Source organism: Cricetulus griseus, chromosome 5 (assembly GCF_003668045.3).
Source record: "Cricetulus griseus strain 17A/GY chromosome 5, alternate assembly CriGri-PICRH-1.0, whole genome shotgun sequence".
Taxonomy (NCBI): domain Eukaryota; kingdom Metazoa; phylum Chordata; class Mammalia; order Rodentia; family Cricetidae; genus Cricetulus; species Cricetulus griseus.
In genome coordinates this window covers 16,978,545-16,994,718 of record NC_048598.1, presented here as the reverse complement: position 1 = coordinate 16,994,718, position 16,174 = coordinate 16,978,545, and the positions used below count along the sequence as shown (strand labels likewise).

At 37.3% G+C, this 16,174-nt stretch overlaps 1 protein-coding gene across 5 annotated transcripts in view; it reads right to left on the bottom strand.

Annotated features, from left to right (window-relative positions):
• Window positions 1-16,174, bottom strand: part of Cep170 (centrosomal protein 170) — an 84,170-nt gene that overhangs the window by 67,026 nt on the left and 970 nt on the right. The window contains exon 1 of one of the 5 annotated variants that reach the window (XM_027418875.2): window positions 9,426-9,447. The exons of the other annotated variants lie outside the window; for them this stretch is intronic. The gene's annotated coding sequence lies outside the window, so the exon portion shown is untranslated. Of the gene's footprint in view, window positions 1-9,425; window positions 9,448-16,174 lie in introns of those variants that run through there. 5 annotated transcript variants of the gene reach the window in all.

Sequence of the window (16,174 nt, the reverse complement as noted above, 5' to 3'; positions counted from 1 at the left end):
GTTCCTAAAAATTTAATAATAGAGCCACTGTATTTGATGCTGTAGCCTCATTTACAGGTGTATTTATATACAAAGGAAGTGAGATCGATGGGAGAAGCATTTGCATTTCCAAGTGTATTGCAGCCAAGAAACCCCAACAGCCATGAAACAAAACAACCCAAACCCAAACATTCACATACTCATGAAGGCTATATAGTTCTACTATAATAAAGTAAAAAATCCTGCTATTCCACACAGCACTGATGGAAATAGAGGCTCTTGGGTTAAGTGAAATAAGCTAGGCACATAAAAAGGAAGCATTATAAAATCTCACTGGTATGTACAAGCTGCAAACACTGCTCTCATAGAAGTAGAAGATATAATGATGGATACTAGAATCTGAGAATGGCCAGGAAAGGGGGGATGAGGAGAGACTGGTTGATCAATCATGAATTAATTTACAGTTCAATGGAAGCAAGAAGCTCTGATATGTTATTTCCATAAGGTGACTTTAGATAACATAAATTCTAAAGCACTAGAAAAAATATCAATGTTAAAGAGACAGACAAGTTAAACTCATTTAAATGCTATACCAAGTATCTATGTATTAAAACATATAATATACTGAAATATATATACATACCTATTGAGAAGCCTACCAAATCCAGGGTTGCTAGGGCAAACAAACAAAAGAATCTTGCTTCAGGGAACTAAGTCCTGTAGAGAATGCTGCGCAGTTAGATGGAAACAGGAAGCTGTCCTTATTCTAAACTGGAATGAGGACATGAGATGATCTCACCTGTCCTAGTAGAAGGCCAAAAGAGTTTCTTCATCTCTAGCTGCTAGTCTAGAACAAACTTTCACCCACCATAATTGACAACCATTCTCATTTGGGGGGGGGGGGTTCGAGACAGGGTTTCTCTGTATTGCTTTGGAGCCTGTCCTGGAACTCACTCTTCTTACTCTGTAGACCAGGCTGGTCTCGAACTAACAGAGATCCACCTGCCTCTGCCTCCCAAGTGCTGGGATTAAAGGTGCGTGCCACCAATGCCCAGCCAGAAGCCATTTTTAATGGATGAAGGAACAGTGATGACTCTACCAGAAGTCTTGACAAGCAGGTAACAGGGAACTCTAGGGTCACCTAACTTCTGTTACTGAGTATTTCTGGTCCTAACTTTCTAGTTAAATTCCTCTTTAGCAATCTCTTGCCCCATAGGACCTGGCTTTCCAGCAACTAGATGACAAAAGTTTAACATTCAAACTTTGGAAGCTAGACAGATGTAAACACTACATAGCACCACAGTTACACTTTCACCTTCCTAGGGCTATAATTAGTTTTAAAATTAGACTTTCCGGCTGGGCCTCGGTGGCGCTCACCTTTAATCCCAGCACTTGGGAGGCAGAGGCAGGTGGATCTCTGTTAGTTCGAGACTAGCCTGGTCTACAGAGAGAGTTCCAGGACATCCAAAGCAATACAGAAAAACCCTGTCTCGGAAAAAAAAAAAAAAATGACTTTCCAGTGGGATCAATTCATCTTAGGATCCAATGGACTAGCATTTTAATACTTAAACCCTGAAGTCTAAAAATAGACCAATCAAATTTCTCTGCAGCTGTCAAGAAGAGCACAGCTTCACTGTCCTGTACACTTCAATGCTTTATGTTTTAATTTTATGTTTAAAATGTTAATTGTTCTTAGAATCAAATGAAAATGATAGTGCAACCATAATAACATCTAGCAATCTAGCACGCAGCTAAAGCAGTTCTGAGAGCAAAGTTTATTTTATATTTTTATCATTATTATTTTGTGGGGAGGAAAGGGGGTCAGGAGTGGTGGCACGTGCCTTTTTAATACCAACACTCCAGAAGCAGAAGCAGAGGAAGGCAGATCTCTAAGTTAAGACCAGACTGTTCTATATAGACTCTGTCTCAAGGTGAATCAAGCAAAATAACACACATCAAGGTTTTAGAAAATGACAAAGTGGATGGGGGAGCCCTTTGCGCCTCTACTCTATCAACTGAAGAAAGCTGGGAGTAGGAGAGGGTTAGATATGCAGTGCCAAACAGCCCTGGAAACATACAAGAAATATTAGGAACCGAGCAGGTTATATGTAAGAATATAAACGCATATACATACATGCATGCTATAATAATTAATGAAAGAAAAGGCCATGAACTTGAAGGAGAGTGAGAGAGGTATATGGTAGGGATTTAGAGGGAAAAAGGAAAGGGGGCAATGTAATATTATAATCTCAAAAATTAATAAAATAGCAAAATGTATACATAAAAAATAAGAAAGTAACTCAGACTCAGAAAAAAATACCATATTTTCTATCACACATGGATTCTAAATTTTAATTTTGTGAGTGTGCATGTGGCTCATGAGACTGGGAGGAGGACTATGAAGGGGAGAGGAGTCTTTGGGAGAAGAGGGGAAAGGGGTTATTAGAGTATATGTTAAAAACGTGGAATGGGACCTAAGAGGTAGAGAAAAAGGGGATGGGAGAGGGGAGTAAAGAAAGAAAACAGGGGCTGGAGAGATGGCTCAGAGCTTAAGAGCACTGGATGCTCTTCCAGAGGTCCTTAGTTCAATTCCCAGCAGCCACATGGTGGCTCACAGCCATCCATTACGAGATCTGGTGCCCTCTTCTGGTGTGCAGATATACATGGAAGCAGAATGTTGTATATATACATACATACATACATACATACATACATACATACAGAAAGCCAATGACAAAAAGAGTATATATGAAAATGCCAGAGGGAAACCCATTAACTGTATGGTCATTAAAAAATAAATATTTAATGCTGCTTGTAGTTACATGCAATTCAAATTGAGAATTGAAGTCAAGAGGAGTCTGAGTAATGCAAATTATTATAATGGAGTTTTGAGATGGACAATAGCATCACCACAGAACTAGGAAACAGTGCATTATGCAATCCATGGCAAAAAACTGGCTTCCTTACATTACATACCTAGTGTATAATTACTGCATGCAATTACTTGAGCTAAGCCACATGTTAAGGATAGTCCATCCTTATGCTCTGGAAATCAGCTGGCTGATTCATCACCAGATGGCTTTACATGGAATAATGCTCATCTTACCTTGCAATTTCTGCTCTTGCAGAGAAATAAATAGCTGGCTGTCAGTCTTCAGAGCGGAAGGGGTTGTTTTCTAACCTTTTATTTTAATAAAATATTATCATTTACTATGTGACAACTTTTTTTCAGCTACCAGGAGGTATGAGAGACAATGTCCTCTAAAGTCTTGGCCCACTGACTCCCTCTTTGCAAAGTATATATATTTTCCCAAAATAAATGAAAATTTAAACAAAGGGGAATAAAGTGATAAATTTCACCTTCCAAATTTATCCTCTGACCATCAGTAAAACTCACATCTAAACAAATGTAATAAGCCACTGCATGAACTATCTCTTAAGACTTTTTTTTTTTTTTTTTTGAGACAGGGTTTCTCTGTGGCTTTGGAGCCTGTTCTGGAGCTAGCTCTTGTAGACCAAGCTGGTCTCCAACTCAGAGATCTGCCTGCCTCTACCTCCTGAGTGTTGGGATTAAAGGAGTGTGCCACCAATGCCAGGCCTATCTCACAAGACTTTATAACTTGTACTTCCCCTATCTTGTCAAACATTAAAAAAAGAAAAAGTTTAAATGTACAAATTTGAGATTCCTGTTTCACTTCTGGCCCTGAACTCAGGCTCTAACAGAAAATACATTTGAAATTTAAACTCTTTGATTTTGATACCATGTATTTGAAAATGGAAGAAATAGCTATAGCTGGATTTTGTATATGGACTAAGGGTCAAACAAATGCAACCTGGGTTTCATAAACAAATAGACACAATTTTCTATGACTCTGTAATATAACAGAATAGCTCTGATTAACATTTACCATTTTTCTAGGAATTTTATATGTTAGAAATGAACGTATACAAGTATAATATATTGTCTTAACAAACTCCTGGTTTTCTTGAAAATGAACACAAACATGTATCAATTCCAAACAATACTTCAGCATTATTCTAGATATAAGGGACAAAGTAGAGAATCAAGACAGAAAAAGGATCTAATCTCATAGACGCAAAAATAAACAAATGGCTAAATAAACTAAAGCAGCTTCCCTGACAGTGGAGGAGGAAAAAAATAAAACAAACCAAAGAGAAAAGGATGATGTAACAGCTTAGCGTGGTACTCTTTAGACTGGATGGTTAGAGGATGTGTCTCTGAGAAAGTAACAGCCATACAACATTGAAAATTTCAACTCTGCTGTACAAACGACTTGATTTGGGACAGATAATGAAAAACACTCTTGGGAAAACTTCATTTAAACTCCACCCTGATTTGTACAGTTACTCACAAAAAATAAATCTGCAGCTGTGCTGTTTTTGGATTCCTACCAAGATACTGGCTCCAGGCTCATGTGAAAAACTCAGCAGTAAGAATATTTTTTGCACACAAAAAATTGCTGTCATATTCATGATGATTTTGGAATAAATGCTCCATATTTTAGCTATATTATCTGCCAAATAAATCAAGGATTCTTCTTTAAAAGCAATTAACATAAATAACTAGGGTAAATGAAATCTACAACTTACATTTGAAGTAGCATTAAAATTAAAAAGTCCTACTTCCCTAAGTTCAAGCATCAAGCCTCATGTAGTATCTAACTTTAACTATATATTTTCTTTTTTTTGGGGGGGGGGTTTGGAGACAGGGTTCCTTGTGGCTTTGGAGGCTGTCCTGGAAACTAGCTCTTGTAGACCAGGATGGTCTGGAACTCACAGAGATCCACAGGCCTCTGCCTCTTGAGTGTTGGGATTAAAGGTGAGCGCACAACCACCAGGCTATTAACTACACATTTTCAAAAGAAAACTTCCATTTGGTAAGAGAAGCCAGCAACTTAATAAACCTCCTTCATAAAATCACTTTTATTAAATCTTCAATGAATAGTTGGGCTACACCTTTGCATGACCAAGGCATTAAAACTTCTTACCACAATTTCTGTGCTAGCTAATGAAAAATGTAAAGTGACTCACTTTTATATTTCTTTAGAACTGTGTAACTTTTGCTAAACAGGTAGTTAGTGGCTACTCTAGTCAGGGCAGCTCTACAACAGAAATCACATGCTTATTTATATGAAGGAGGGCTTCGGTTAAGTATTTTGTATCTGTAGCAGGCAATATGGATAAGCTGATAATCAAAAGAGGATGAAGAGCTTCATGCTTTCATTTCTAAAGGCAGCAGCAAAGAATTTACAAATAAATTAGTAAATTAAAAAACAAATGAACCCCCATCTTTCAGCTAAGCTCTGAATCATCTGTGTTAGTATGTTCTTACACAGACTAGACTGTATTCTTTTGGCTCTCCACCTTAAGGTGATTAGGCTCATCATTGCCTGAATCTATCAGGTACCTATCTACGAATTCATTGGAAACAGTACATGTGATAACTTTTGAGAAGATGAAATTCAGAGATTTTGTTAAAGTGGATAATCTCCAAACACAGCCAGCACAAAATATGTGGATGTAATATATGTATGTATTATGTATGTTCTTGGATGCATTATTTCACTTGGTATCAACTTCTGTAATTTTGAGGCAGAAAACAGCTAACTTATATAAATGATTACTGTTATCAATACTCAATACATAGGAAACAATATAAGTGTTCATGGGCAGATGAATGAATACACAAAATATGGTACAGTTTTTTTTTAAAGGAAGAGAATTTTGATGCCTGATAAAGTATGGATCAACCTTGAAGACAATAAGCTAAGGAAAAAAAAAAAAGAGTCATTCACAGAAAGATAAGCACCATATGACTTCAACTATATGGGGTACTTTCAATAGCAGAAATCAGAGACATAGTAATTGCCAGGGTCTGGGGATGGGAACACTGAACGGGTTACTGGTTAATATTTCTATATTTCAGTTTTATGCATGAACGGTGGTGATGGTTGTACTGTATTGTGTATATTTACTAGACTTAAATGCTTAAGATGGTAAATGGTATGTAATATGTATCTTATCATAACTTTTAATTGGGGAAATGTTACTTTTCCCCCTTTCCCATTTATATAGTGTCCATGTGAATGCACATTGGTGCACATTAATATGGTGGCCTGACGTTGTTACTGGGAATCATCTTCAATTGCTCTTCATCTTATTTATTGAAGCAGGGTTTCAAATTTAAACCCAAGAGTTCAACAATATGGCTATTTTTGAAATCCCACCTTCCAGGGCTAGAATTATAAGCAGACTTCCATACCCACACAGAGTTTATGTAAGTTTCTAGGAATCTGAACTCCAGTCCTCACACTTGCTCAGTAAAGTGCTTAAGTCAGTGAGCCATTTCCTTAGCCCCAAATATTAATAATTTTAAGAACAATTCTTGTCAGGAAATAATTACTGACCCAGGGTGAAATCACTGTCAACCCTATTGCCAATAAAACAAAACTGATTACCTTCAAAGAAATGAACTTCAACCCCACCTTCTTTTCCTCCTGTCCAACCCTCTTCTCTTTTTCTTGTCCCAATCTTCATATACCACTGCATGGCCTACATACCCTTCAATTTCTTTGACTTTATGCTATAGTTTAAATGAAGGCATTTGTTACAGATTGAATCTTAAATGCCCTCCAACAGCTTCATGTGTCTGAATATTGTCTGGGGAGTTCATGAAAATTTTTGAGGCATGGGGTCTAGATGGGAAAGACCACTAAGGCCTTTGAGAGTTAGGGTTTTTTTCCTGTTTATGATCCAACTCTCTGCTTTCCAATATGCCAACTCATAAAGAAGTCATACCCTAAACTTCTGTTACCATGAGGCTGGCCATTTCAGCTACCAGGTTTTCTGCCTGTGATGGGACTACATCTTGTAAAACTGAGAAGAAACTTTCCCCCAAATTCGTTCTTTTAGGTATTTGGGCACAGCAATGGGGAAAATAACTAATATAGTACCTCTATCAAAATTCATGTTGAAAGTCCATCCCCAATGCAACTGACAGATGTGGCCTTTGGGAGGGAAAAGAATCAGTACTCATATAAAAGACTTCAGAACGTGAGGGAGGATTCTCTTGCTCATCTATCCACTGCATGCTTAGATGGTGCTTTCTCTTCTAAGCAAAAGACCTTCAGCAGGCATTTAACCTGATAGAACTTTGATAATAGCCTTTGGAGTTTTCACAACTCTTGAGTTCATCTTATCAAACATGTAATTTATGTAAATTGTGTTTTTAAAACTATAAACATTACAATGGACAATTCTAGTCTTTGTGGAAATCACTATTTTCCTTTGGTTTGAAAGAACTGTATTAGATCCAATGCAAATACAAATGCAGAATTCTAAAATTCATACTAATTTTAAAATAAGATTTTTTCCTACACAAAATTTATATTTTTCCAACTTGCTAAAAATATTTAAATAAAATAGTCATAAAATCTAACCCCAGTATAGAATCACGCCAAATTAATTAAGAATAGACCATATGTGACAGAGATATAATGGCTGGTGAGTTGTTATTAATGTGTGCTTTTTGACTCAACAACACTTGTATAACTTTCCACAATGTATAAGAATTATCTTTAAATCTGTAAATGAATAAGAAAACAGTAAGTAGCCTTTACTTTGCAATGTGTTAGTTGTATGACGAGAAACATTTCTCTTGAACATCCACGGCACATAACAGTGAAGTCTTCAAAATATATATGGACACGTACAAACACATACTCCTATGGGTTCCAAATTCATGGATCCAATAACCTCAGATGAAAAATACTGGAAGGAGAGTGTAACTCTGCCTGTTTTGAACATATATAGACATTTTTCATTGCCACTAATCCTCAAGCGATAGAGAACAGTATTTATGGAACACTGCATTGTATTATTAGACATTTTAAGCAACACAGAGATAACTTAAATAATGTACATAGGAGGATCAAGCAGAGAGGGCTCAGTGGGCAAAGGCACTTGCTGCCAAGCCTGATGACCAGAGCTAATACTTGGACTCGCACAGTGGAAGGAGGGAACTGATTCCTCCAAGGCATCCTTTGGCCTCCTCATGTGCCCACATGCGTACACACATAAATAAATGTACATTTTTCTCTAAGTATGTAAGAAGATGATGATGGATTATATGCAAATGATATACCATTTTATTTAAAGGTCTCAAGCATTGGAAGATTTAATTTCCCTTGGATACCAAGGTGTGCTGGTCTGCTTTATGACCCTAAAGAGCAAAGATGGCGCCTCTCACATGTTATACAGAGTTTACCACTGTCTCATGAAGCTCACCATAGAAAGTTTTCTATTTCCAATGTGCTTTCCAACAAACTGAATATTTTATACTTTATGCCTTTCTCCTCAAGTAGGCTCTTTCCCCTTTCCTTGAATTTTCTCAGATCAGTATTCTCTTTGCCTGAAGTACAAGACCCCTATTTAAGCTTTAAAGTTTGAATTTGCTATCCTTTATTCCATATAACATGTAACAAGCCTTTATCCAGAAGACTATCTAACAGAATAAGGTTAGTTTGGATCGGATTAGTTGAGGACTGGACAAAGTGTTCTCAAAGCTTGCTTGTTCTTTTCTTCTTCCTGGCATCATGCCCCTTTCTCTACACCACAAGAATGCTATAAAATGGTATGCAAAACTGCCCAGTGAGACAGAACCCACAAGAGGTAAATATTACTTCTACAGAATTAATGAAAAGTATTTTTTTACTTCAGCCAATGTGTTTCCTCACATCCAACAATAATGAGGTGGCAAACTACTTGAGGCTGTTAGGAAAGAGGTATCTATCTGTGATTAAACATTTCATTTATTTTTTTTTATAATAAGCCTCTAAGAAAGTAGCCTATCAGTAACTGAACCCAACAGATGAAACTGGGATAAAGAGACTCACTATCACACAACTAGGAACACTGAGGCACCACCTGATCAGTACTTACCAAACAGAACATCACTGCCAATCTACCTAAAATCAGCAATGTCCTATCTGTGAACAAATTGTTCAGAGATACAGGCGGCTAATTTACAGGAAGAATGGTTGCAAGCATTCTTATTAATAATTAAGAATGAAGGGAGGTCTATTAAAGTCATTTGTTCAGAGACCACTAGTGGGAGGCTACTATATTTCTTAAGATGTATTCAAGTGATTAAATGTGATACAGTGACTGAACACTCTTACCTTCAAACTTGCTTTCTTTCCTTGGAATCTGGGGCACCACACACTTGTAATTTTTCTCACACTGTTGACCAAATTTCAATCTTTCCTGATGCTAATGTTCCAATGTAGCAGCATACAAATGTTGGGTCTCTTAGCACCTTAATTAATTTCCTACCTTAGTGGCCTCTTCTAGTTTACTAGTTGTAGTTAAGTTTTATCTTTAAACCTTCTCCTCAGAATTTGTGTCTTATAGATCCCATTACCTACCTGACATTTTACTTTGATGTCCAATAAAGATTCCTAACTTTACACACCCAACTCCTGATTCTGTAAAGCCAAACACAGACAACTTTCATTACCATCATCACAGTTACTCTAAACAAACTTAGTCTAGATCACTCCAATTATTTCTTAGTTCATCTTATTCCCATACTTTCTCCCCTCTAGCCACTATCTATAAAACAGGGCAATCCTTTCAAAGCCCTCAATAAATTCCCACGGCACTTAAATAACATCAACCAATAAAAGCTCCCTCCAATCTTAATTCCTCCTACTCTTCTTTCCTCTCACTCACCTCAAGCACAGTGGTCTCTTTGTTCTCTAAGCCACTTACCCTATTCCTTGCAGAAGCACACTGCATGTGAGAATATTCTCTACCCAGATACCTACATGCCTCGCCCCCTCTACCTAAGCCAGAATGTTAAACACCTTGGGTGAGGTGGGATGACGAACACTGTTCCTGAAGACTGACTTCTTAAACACTCAGAAATGACAACATTCAAGATAGTGTGTATGTAGTGAGGCTTTCTTTCCTGTCAAAGATGGAAAGAGGGCTGATAATATTGGTATTTGTTTGAGTTGAGGAATACATAAAATATACTAAAATTGCCAGGCATTGGTGGCGCACACCCTTAATCCCAGCACTCGGGAAGCAGAGGCAGGTGGATCTCTGTGAGGTCGAGGCCAGCCTGGTCTCCAGAGAGAGTGCTAGGACAGGCTCCAAAGCTACACAGAGAAACCCTGTCTCGAAAAACAAACAAGAAAAAAAAATTGCTTAATGGCACTGGAGAAAGAGATAATTCTTTATTTATAAAACAGGGATAAAAAGAATTTACATACCATCAATAAAACATTGACTATTGGAACCATTTGTATGTACTGACATCTTAAAAATTAAAAAAGAAAAGTGGACCATCACTGACTCTCTTTAATTTTGATAATTTTATTCAGTTTCTTTTGCTTTCCCTTTCTGTCAAATGGCCATAAGTTTTGTCAATGCCATTTTATTTAAATTCTGATCTAGTTTCCATGCTTAATTGTTCAGCTACAGTATAAATGCAGTTGTAACTACTGTTGTCCTCATTTCAAGCCATTTAGTCTAAAAGTTCTGTCACATCCTTAACAATAGCAATGCCTTTATTCGTTCTGATGGACTCTTTTTCATACACTTTCCCTTACTCAGCTTTATTATCATAATATTATTATCCATATCCTCCAAACTCCTAGATTCATCCAATTCCTCTGTTACTTAGGGAAATAAAAAAAACAAACTAAAACTATACAAATACTTTTTATTACCTCTGTATCACTTATCCACCCCCAGCATATTTTGTGTAGCATTGATTCTATTTATAAATCTGGATGGCTTTATCCTTGGCTATGACAAATACATGGACAGGAAGGATGACGACAATAGAGATATGGCTTATTAAATTTATAAATGTACAAAAGCCAGGAAGGGAAGCTAATCCCCTAGATGACAAGACAGAATCACAATTCAAGAAAATCTAAACAGATTTTTAACTACAGTAATATTAAAACAGACAAAATTTAGTAGCAGGTAAAGGTAATTCAGTTTCAAAAATATCACCTACGTTATAAATGGAATATGTGAGACCTAGATAAATGTTTAGATTGCATCAGTAATTTTAAAACATTTCAAAAAGCAAAATGAGAACCATAAGGCTGCTGACTTTTTAATGGTTAAAAACACTAGAATAAAACAAAACACACAACTAGTATCAAAGACAACTTACCACTTATTAATAGTATCCGTTCATAAGAAAGAACCTTTTAAAAAAGCCTAAGTACAGAATCTCACCCTGAATTACAAGAAGGTAACTTTTAAAAACCATATGACCCCACTCCCTCCCCATCTCTCAGAAATTAGGAAAACATTACTGTTGCTAAAGATATGACACAGCTTCAGACTGAAAACAAAAGCACATGGCTTTAAATAAGCAATAGGTCACTACACTGTACAGCCAGACCATAACTGCAGAATTAAATATGGAAATTAAACTGGAAAAAAAGCATTGACTCAATTGTCTCAAATCAACTGGTAGAGACATGGTGGAGGAAGCTGCATAATGTGAAGTTTTGAATGGTAATTTTGAAAATCTTTATTGAGAAAAGTCTTTCTGTATTGTTCTGAAGACAGAACTAACAGGAATAAGTCAGACAGCAAAACCAGCCCTAGATTTCGGGCTTTTTTCATATCTTGTTATGGCTGACTATCACTTCTATTCAACTTCTCCCTCATCCCTTTGTCTTCACTCCCTCCTCTCCACCTCCAGGGTTCTAACCTTTCTAACTCACATATGTTCTACTACCTTCCCTGTCCCCTAAAGGATCATGTTTTCCTCCATGGGCTCCTTTCTAGTGCTCTTGGGTGTGTGTGTGTGTGTGTGTGTGTGTGTGTGTGTGTGTGTGTGTGTGTGTAAGAGAAAGAGAGAGAGACAGAGAGAGACGAGACACACAGAGACAGCGAGATGATCAAATATATTATGTATGAAAATGTCATAACAAAAGCCATTATTAATAAATGCCACTTACATAAACATTAAAATTGTAATAAGGCTCATTTGAAGTTATCTTTTGCTACCCTGGAAAAGAGACAGTTACTGTCCCAATTGATCTCATTTTGCTCCTCCAGCCTATTCTTTCAAGGGTCCCTTTTCCACACTGGAATTGTAGGAACACTGAGCCCTGTTGTCTTCTACTTCCTGAAAGGATCCTAGACTGCTCTCCTAAACAGGACCAATCATCTCCTAAAAGGAACTGAGCTGTCCCTTCAAGCAACAATGACTTCCCGGTGCCAACCGGACCCAGCAGAATCAAATAATGATCAACCAGATCATGGTTTAGCTAACGCTGTTTGATTATGAATGCTCCTGGCCCCCACTTCTTCCTTAATTTATATAATGTATCCAGAAGACAGGGGTTAGTTAGTATACTGTTTCTCTTGTTCCTTGCTAGTGTAGCCACACTGAAAAACAATCCTTTCTGATTTCACCTCACTCCTCTCTCCTCCCCATGCAGCAGATGGCTCAATCTGGTTAGCTGGGAACTCCTCTGGCCTAGAACTCTGGTAACAATCTTTCATTAAACTTTCTGAAAGTTAAATGGGTTTCCTTTCAAGTCTAGGGAAGAGTTCATGGAAATGCTGGATCTCAAGAATATTAGCAATGTGTGGGAACACTGTACAGAAGACTTGTAAAACACTTCCAATGCTACCATTTTATTAATGACAGTAAGACAATAAGTGTCACCCTTAAACTTACAAAAAAGATAAGTCAAAAGAATTTTGACTTTGGTCAAAAAGACAAAGGTTCAGTTACAGACTCAACAATTCTGCAATGTGTGTCACAGAAACAGTCATTAACTAATTCTGTGCTTCGAGTTTTTCTAACATTTTAAAAGAGCTTACTAAAATTTTATGTGTTTAACTGCACCTACAGAGATATTGACCATGTGTGTTCCTGGTGTCAAGTCCAGAAGAGGGTACCTGACTCCCTAGAGCTGGAGTTGCAGCACTTGTGAACCACCACATGGATGTTAGGAACTAAACTTGGATCTTCCACAAGAGCAGCTATCGATCTTAACTGCAGAGGCTTTTCTCCAACCCTTAGTTTTTCAACTTTAAATGTGTTACACAATACCTTGATAAAGAAAAATGTTGCAAAACTGCCATTTAGTAGGCATTCCATGCAGTGTAGGAATTATTCACTTTATCAGAAATACTATGCCCCCTATGAGAAATATTTTCTTTCTTTTTTTTTTTTTTTCCTCTTGGTTTTCGAGACAGGGTTTCTCTGTGTAGCTTTGGAGCCTATCCTGGCACTTGCTCTGGAGACCAGGCTAGCCTCGAACTCACAGAGATCCGCCTACCTCTGCCTCCCGAGTGCTGGGATTAAAGGCGCACACCATCAACGCCCGGCTTCCTGTTAGTTTCTTATATGCTTTTATTTGACATGTAAACAGGTTTCATACATTTGGTTATGTTATTTTGCCTTTTAAAAAAAAAGAGCAAAGAAATATGCTGTTGCACAATCATTTCAACCAAACCAGTTAAGATAGACAGTTTAATCAATCACAGATGTTTTCTTATTCTTTTTATACCACAAAAAGTGAACTCATTACTGAACACATCCCTCATAAAACACTAGAGCAAATAAACCAAAGCTCACTTTGCCATGGATAATCATTAGAAATCTCCATTGTTGAGGAAAATTAAATGAGAAAAGATGGATTGAGGCTTTTACCCCACTAAACATGACCCCATTTTTTGTGTGAAAGAGATCAATGTTTAATGCTTTAATCATTAACTACTCGTCAAACATTGGTGGCATATAACTAATTCAGAACACAGATAGAAAGGTATTTACAACTTAACGTCACCTATCATATTCTTATTAGAATAGTACATTGCTTAACAATCTGATGTTTAAGACACAAGAAAAAATCAGTATGCATTAGATAGTAAACAGATTTATCAGAACAGAATTTTGTTGAGTGAATGAACCATACAGGGTCTGGTTAAAGGAACTGCCAGGTAAGCAAGAAGATCAGACAGGGTTTAGATCACCAGAAGCCATGTAAAATGCTGAGTGAGTATGGAGACCTGTGTGGAAAGGTGTATTAGTCTTAAAACCTAAAAATGGGATCCCTGGAACATGCTGGCTAGTAAGACTAACCTTACCCATAAACTTTGGATTCAACAAGAGACACCCTGCCTCAAAATAAACAATGTAGAAAAGCAGTCAAGGAAGATTTTAACCTCAGATTTCCATGTGCATAAGCACATACACATGCTCTGACACATGTAAACACATACACACACACAGTAAACCCATCTAGATAAGAAGCTCAAACACAGAGCTTTTACCACCATCAATGATTACTAGCAGATGCAGTGGTAAAACTGAGTTTTGACCCCCCCCCCCCCCCCCCGTAAATAAAAAGAAATGAGTAAGTGAAACAAATTACTAAGCACGGAATTTTAAAAACCACCTGATGTCTAACTTCATTATTCTAATGCTAAAATAATCTTAGGATACCATGAAATTTATTAGTAAAATATATTTAAATTTTTACTGACTAAAACTCACATATGGAATTTAATTATGAATTTTTTTAAAAAACTGGCTGAAATCTAAGCCCAACACGGTGTCGAATACCTTTTATCCCAGCACTCAGGAAACAGGCAGGTGGATCTCTGAGTTTGAAGCCAGCCTATATACAGAGCAAGTTCTAAAACAGTCGGAGCTATACAGAGAAACCCTGTCTCTAAAAAAATCAAGTAACAAAGCTGGGTGGTGGTGCACATGCCTGTGACACCAGCACTCAGAGAGGCAGAGGCAAGTGGATCTCTGAGTTCTAGTCCAGCCTGGAATACACAGAGGGAGTTCCAGGACAGTCATGTATAGCCATGGCTACACAGAGAAACCCTGTCTTGAACCCTGCCTCCCCAAACCAACAAAACAAAAAATTGGCTAAAATCCAATACATTCTAAAAATAACATTAAATTTAAGCAGAAAGAACAAAAATTGTATTTCAATAAAAGCCCCGTTTTATAGCAAAATAAGCCTCCCAAAATATATTATCAAAAGGTAAGTTCTAGTACAAGTTGAGAATATAACTCACAAATTAAAGAAAAACAAACATCATTAAGCTCTTGTGTGTAAATTTTATTTTTAACACAGGTTATAGAGTTGACCACACTGTAAAATATTATTGGATGTCAGGTTATTAATAAGTAGGGAAGCCAGTCTGTTTTTACAAAAAGCACATGTTATGGCATCTTCCTTTAATCTGTAACTCAAAAGGCCACTTCAGTATAATTAATAATTTATAATACAAGGAGTAAACTAATACAACTGTTGAGAATAGGGTTTTAAAAAGAAAAAAGACCACTCAAGGAGCATGTAGAAAATGTTCTATGTATTTGTGCAGGGCAGGGGACTAGGGCACACATATGAGAGATCACACTACAACAGTACAGATCTTGGTTTTGTTGGGCTCTGCCTTCCATTGCTTCAGGGAGGCAGACAAGGGGGCCCGACTTTGCCAGTGTGAGCTTCGTCTTAGTTTCTGTTAAGCCCACTTAAGTCTTGTTTTAGGACACCAAAGTTTTATAGCACTTACAAGAGTTAGAACTAAAAGCATCCCTGACTTTATTTTTAAAAAAATAAAAATAAAAACTGTGGCAAAAAGACTAGCTATTTCTCAGTGCTGAATTCCTAGGTCTCTGAAGGCTAAGTACATATTTATAATGTAACTCTCACATATCCCTCCACCTGCCCCGCCTCATCCTGCTTCATCCTATCAGATGCTTGTTCTAAGCAGAAAGGTTGGCGTAGCACTGCAAATACCATCCGCTTAAGATTCGAATCATTTTAAAGGATGCCTTTTCAACCAAATGTATTGTCTGCATCAACAAAATCCTCTCCGGCGGGTGAATTTTCATTAACCTAATAGAAACCAATCAATTTCAGAAACTGAAATATACCCGGCCTATTTTTTTGTTTTGTTTTGTTTGCTTTCAGCGTATCCTAATGTATTCCCTTAGGAACATGAACGCATCACCCACCCAGTGGAAAAAAATAATTCTGCTGGTTCATTTCCCTGCTAAACAACAGCTTCGCTGTTAGGCCCTACCTAGCCCAGCCTTCATTGTCACCTAGTAGTTTTATATTGATCACCTAGGCAGGCTCGGACTCTAGCAGGTATAGCC